The sequence below is a fragment of the Lolium rigidum genome, chromosome 2 (genome assembly GCF_022539505.1).
Source record: "Lolium rigidum isolate FL_2022 chromosome 2, APGP_CSIRO_Lrig_0.1, whole genome shotgun sequence".
NCBI classification, from domain to species: Eukaryota; Viridiplantae; Streptophyta; class Magnoliopsida; order Poales; family Poaceae; genus Lolium; species Lolium rigidum.
This window is the reverse complement of record NC_061509.1, coordinates 40,611,602-40,617,601: the sequence shown is the minus strand read 5'-3', so window position 1 is coordinate 40,617,601 and position 6,000 is coordinate 40,611,602.

Sequence of the window (6,000 nt, the reverse complement as noted above, 5' to 3'; positions counted from 1 at the left end):
AAGAAGCAGTTCCACATGCAGCATCACTCGGAGGCTTCCGAGGCTGGCATTGCCGATCTAGCACAAGTACGACGAAGCGCGGAGAAACGAGTGTCGAATACATCCAGCGCTTCAGGACCGTTAGGAACCGATGCTATTCGGCTCGTGTGACTGCAAAAGAAGCAGTCGAGTTGGCGGTGGTGGGTCTCGCATCACCGATCAAGGACGTGGCCTCCCAAGCAGATTACCCTTCACTGGCGCATATGGTGCAGAAGCTGTCGTTATATGAACAGCGACACCCAGAGGTGTACCAGGATAAATTCAAGCGTGCGGTGGTCCTGGTTGAGGCAGATGAAGATGGAGGCTCTGCGGGAGATCAAGAGGTAGCAGTGGCTGAATGGACTCGGGGGGCAAGCCCCGTGTCCTGCAAATGGGTTAAGCCACAAGGTCCTCCAAGAGGGTTTGACTTCGACGTGACCAAGGCTGAGCAAATTTTCGACCTCTTACTTAAGGAGAAGCAGCTAAAGGTACCCGAAGGCCACAAAATCCCCACAGCGCAAGAGCTGAACGGAAAGCCATACTGCAAGTGGCATAAAACGTTCACCCATGCCACCAACGGCTGCAGGGTGTGGCGTCAGCAGATCCAAATGGCGATAGAACAAGGGCGTCTAATTTTCAGCCAGTACGCCATGAAAGTCGACACACACCCCTTCCCCGCTGTTAACATGGTGGAGTGCACTTACCCTGGGAGGTGCCGGCCAGGTTTCTCGTTGAACATCAACATGGTAGGACCTGTGCACCACCCTGGTAAGGACAGAGACGAGGGCAGCTGCTCTCATAACAAGGACGAAGAGGAAGCCGTTCCACACGATCGGCTACGGCACGATGGCAAGCGCTACATCACAGAGGGAGAAGTGAAGAATGTGAGATATCAGCGACCTCTCTCGGATCACCTCCTCAACAAATACGTGAGTCAATACGACCAACGCCGACGATACGACAACGATGACGAAAGAGATCGTCTGGCTAGCAGGGACGCCAGGAGACATCGTCGGCATGATCGCGACGAGGAGAAATATGAGCGCCACGCCAAGGAAAAGTCAAGAGAGCAAGACGACGTGGATAGGCACTGGGACTGTCCCTTCTTCAGACACTACTGGGATTCAGGAATGAGCCGATTGCCTACAATCGGCAACTGCCCAGAATGTAGACAGAAGAAGAAGTATGCAGGTGACGTGTCCGTGTTCAAACATCTAGGGCCTCTCCCGCCTCGGAACAAGCACGCTGAGTCCTCTCGGGTGGAAGATCTCGAGGAGTTAGAAGACGATGATGAAGAGGAAGAAGATAAGTACCACCGGCCAAGGTGGTGCCCTGATGGACTCAGCCGTTCCCAAAAGCGTAGGGTTCGGCGACTACGTGGTTTGGAGGAAGCCGAAAGGTTATACCCGCACACGTTAAGGAAGGCGCGGCCTGATCCGGCCGCGAAAATTCAGCGAACTCTGGACGAAGAAGGTCGGCCACAAAAGAAAGAGTGGCGCCCCAGACAAAGGAAAGCCGATGATGAGACATCGGCTGGCACAAACATGGTGTTCATCCTTCCGGCGGAGTTTAGTGCTCCAGGATTAGACGAAGCACCTGTGGCACAACTTGACCGCGGCCCACGGCCAGTTATCTTTGAAAAGCCACGAGAAAGAAGCTACAGACACCTGAAGGCCCTGTACTTGCGAGGTTATATCAATGGGCAGCCTGTCAACAAGATGCTGGTGGACACCGGAGCGGCAGTCAACATCATGCCATACTCCATGCTACGTCGGTTGGGACGCTCTAGCTCCGATCTGATCAAGACCAACGTTACACTGAGCGATTTCAACGGCCAAGCATCTGAAGCACAAGGTGTTCTGAACGTGGATCTGACCATAGGAAGAAAAACCATCCCTACGACGTTCTTTATTGTCGATAGCAAGAGCACCTATGATGTCCTGCTAGGGAGAGATTGGATCCACGCCAACTGTTGCATTCCATCCACGATGCACCAATGTTTAATACAGTGGGATGGAGATGAAGTAGAGGTCGTCCAAGCAGATGACTCAGCCGAGATTTCAACGGCTGGCATGAACGTTTGGGAGACGACAGGCCAAGAGCCACTCTCAGGCATCACTTTGGACGACTGCGAGCGCATCGATGTGACGAAGGACGGGGTGGGGCTGGTCTTATCCACCGGCCTGACCGTGTAACAAGAGCAAAATCTATGGACGTACGTGGCAAGGCCGATCCTTGTGATCGGCCCCAAAAAATAAAAAAGGGATAATCTTGTCTCAAGCATGTCACGTAGTTATACTGAAGCAAGACCAAGATGTAAACCTTCATTGAGCGATCCAATCAACATGGAGGCCGATTCCAGCAATCGGCCAAAATTATCCTCACCATACGTTCTGCCTGTGTTCAACGTCGATCTAACGGGCAACGGGTTTACATCGGCTGATGAGCTGGAAGAAGTCAACATTGGTCCTGACGGAGCCGATGTTCAAGTACAATGCCTTGGCTAACTACAGAGCCGATATCTGCAGTTACCTGACAGATTCGGCTCGGGGGGCATCTAATCAGATGAACATGTGCGATACATGTGCAGTGAAATATTGGGGGCCGATAGAAAAATCGGCCAGTAAAAAAAAATTCATAATGTTTAGCCGATGCACAGACATCGACTTTAGAACTAAGAAACAAAGCCGATGCACAGCCATCGACTCTAGTATAAATTATACAGGATCTACCAGCTGCGTGTTCAAGGCGAGGTTTTCGGCCAAGTCGGTCTTCAGTTCAGCTTCGAGGCCTTCTGCTTCCTCGAGGGAGTGAACGATGAGAGCTTCCTCAGCTTCAATGAGCTGTTTTGTTGCCCGAACCTTCTCTTCGAGGACCTCCAACCCTTTGCGCAAGGTCGCCAGTTCAGCAGTGCTGTCAGATGTGTCAGTTTTGGCGTCCAAGGCAGCCTTTTGCTCATTAAGCCGTTGGCATTGGTCTGCAATATCGGCTTTCAACGGAAGAAGAGGTGATCGGCTCTGGTGTTTCTGCTGTCGGTTTGGCCAAGTTGGCCACCTTCTCAACTACACTCGTAGAAGTTGCTAGGGCCAGAGTGGTGGATGGCATGGGTACCTCCTCGACTTCCCCATTGGAGGTGTCATCAGTCTGCAAATGGAGAGGCTTGTGGTTCCTTGCGGGCTCTCTTGATGCATCGGCTCTCTGTGCGTAGGCTGCCCTGCCCCGCTCTGATGGGAGTTTGGGAAACGGCAGGTTCAGTGGCTGACCTTTTCTTGGAAGCCGACGGTGGCAAGTCTGGCTGGCTCTGCATGGTGGCTGTCTCAGAATTGCCCGAGCTCGAGTCCCTTTGGCTGGACTGCGTGTCCTCACTAGAATCTTCAGTGGAGGTCTGTAGAAGAAATACAAGTATGCTGCAGAAACCTATAAGGATGAATGAAATCAGCCAAAGCGCGGGCGAAACTTACGTGCGAGCCTTCTTCCCCTGGAGTAGGGCTTTGGTTTTTCAGAGTCTTCCTGGCAGCTACTTGCCTCACCACTGTTCTCGCCTTGACTGAGGCTCGGGGGGCAGCTGACCTAGTAGACACTCTGTTTTTGAAGCCGATTGAGGTGTCATCGGCTGGCCCTGCATCACAGCCTTCTTCAAAGGTGGTGAGATTTTGCAAAAGAGGACCACCGGAGCTGTTGGGAGGGATTTGAAAGGGGAGCCGTCATCATCTACAGGGTCTGGACCGTCCTGTTGCTGCAAGGAGATGAAGGGACACCATCGGCAAAACTATCTAACCTGAAGGAGACTGGATTTTCAAAACAACCGATGAACAGCCATCGGCTTTAGGGTTGCAAAGTATTATGGTCAGATATTAAATTACAGTCTGAATTTGAGGAGTGCTTGGATGACTGTCTAAATTGGTATTTGAGTCTGGCTTCATGGGCGTTTGAGGCGAAAAGTCTGATACGTTGCTATCGGTTCTTGGTGCGGCAAATGGAAGACTTGAAATTGGATAAATGGAGAGTCAAATTGGAAGAACAGTTCTTATTGATTGAAAGGAACGGCTTTACAAGAAAGAGCCGATGGCTCTCAAAAGGATCATCCGATGCCTAATGCACTACTACTACTAGTCCTATGCCACTAGTCCTAGTCTAAGGGCCGTTGCTGCCCTCGTCGGTGCTGTCGTGGCTGCCGTCGGCGCTGCTGCCGGCGGGCTCCTCGTCACTGCTGACGTAACCTTCGGCAGGGGCCCCGTACTCCTCCTCGTCATCATCGTCGTCGTCATCATCATCCGACCCGGCGCGGAAGCGCTTCATCGGTGGGTGCTCGTCGGAGGAGGTGTCCTCCTCCACTCCCTCATCCTCCTCATCGGAAGAGATGTCTTCGCCCCAGAGAGCATCATCGTCGTCCTCCTCCTCCGAATCCCCATCAACGAGGAAATGAAGGTTGTCCTCCCCATCGGTCGGGGATTCATCATCCTCCGACCGGACGGAGAAGTCCCGATCCGCCTCGTCCCATCTCTTCGGGGCGCGTATGTCCTCCGGCGTCGGCTCGCGGGAGGAGGAAGACCGGTAGGAAAGACCGGAGGAGGAAGAGGAGGAGGAGTCCATGGTGGAAGAAGGGTTTTTCGAGTACTACAGAGGAACGAGAGGATGAGGAGGGGATGAAGAAGCAAACCGCTCGATGCGGTTAAATAAAGGGGTATAGTGGAGATTTAATGCCACTACGGTTTCCGAGGAAGTGATGTTAAAGCTATCAAATCTTGCAGAGAAGTTGATAAGGCAAGGCATCATGATGAAGGATACTGCGACGGTTCTGGCCATGACATGACCCGACGAAGAAAAAGCAGAGTGATTTTGGAATTGTCATTTCCAAAACCAGGGGGCATGTGTTATCACCAGAATTTGACCGGATCAGAGGTGGGCCGCGATTAAGATGGGCTTGAAGAATATACACGGAAGAAATACATGAATCGGCCTTGTATACAAAGTTTGGGCTAGTTTGCCCGTGTATCCGTAAATATAGTAGGATACGTGTCGGTTAGATAGAATTTGGCTCGTACACGGTTGGGATTATTCCCACGTTAGAAAGTCTACGGACTATAAATATGTATCTAGGGTTATTGAGAAAGACAACAATCACGTTCATCACAAACCAATCTAGGCGCATCGCCAACTCCCTTGTTTCGAGGGTTTCTTCCGGGTAAGCATCATGTTGCCTAGATCGCATCTTGCGATCTAGGCAGTACACGTTTATTCGATGTTCATGCGTTGCTCGTGCTGAAGCCTTGTTGATGGCGAGCAACGTAGTTATCATAGATGTGTTAGGGTTAGCATTTGTTTCATCGTATCATATGCTTTCGTCCATGCAACCGTTAGACGTCTAGCCGCCCTTACACCTATCTTAGGTGTAATGGTAGGTGTAAGGGCGGCACCTCGCTTGATCATTATTTAGTAGATCCGATCCGTTATGATTGCTCCTTGTTCTTCAAGGATTAGTTTAATATCTGCATAGTTAGGCCTTGCAAACGGGTTGAAGGATCCAAGTAGCACGTAGGGTGTAGTTTGCTAGCCCTAGATGAGATGTTCCGGGGATCAACTTCATGTTGGTTTTTAGGCCTTGTCTAGGGTCGGTTTATTATCACCGTGCGTGGCTGCCGGGCTCAATCACGCGTAGGATGTTCCGATTATGTGGTGAAAACCCTAAATCGTCGTAGGTCGTTTTAGCTTTATATTGATCAAGCAGGATCACCATGTGATCGTATACCTCATACGAATCATGGGTGGATCGGCTCCTTGAGCCGATTCACAGGACAACCTGAGAGCCGATCGAGGCTCGTATTTAATGTTTACATGTATGCCATGCAGGAAACTAAGCGAAGCAAATCCATCACCTTCCTGACCAGGTATAGGTCAGGTGGCACGCCCTTGCACCAGCATCGGACGTGCGTGCCGAGGCTTTGCGGGCCGTCGCTCGAGGGACCAGGGTCAGTCGCAGTC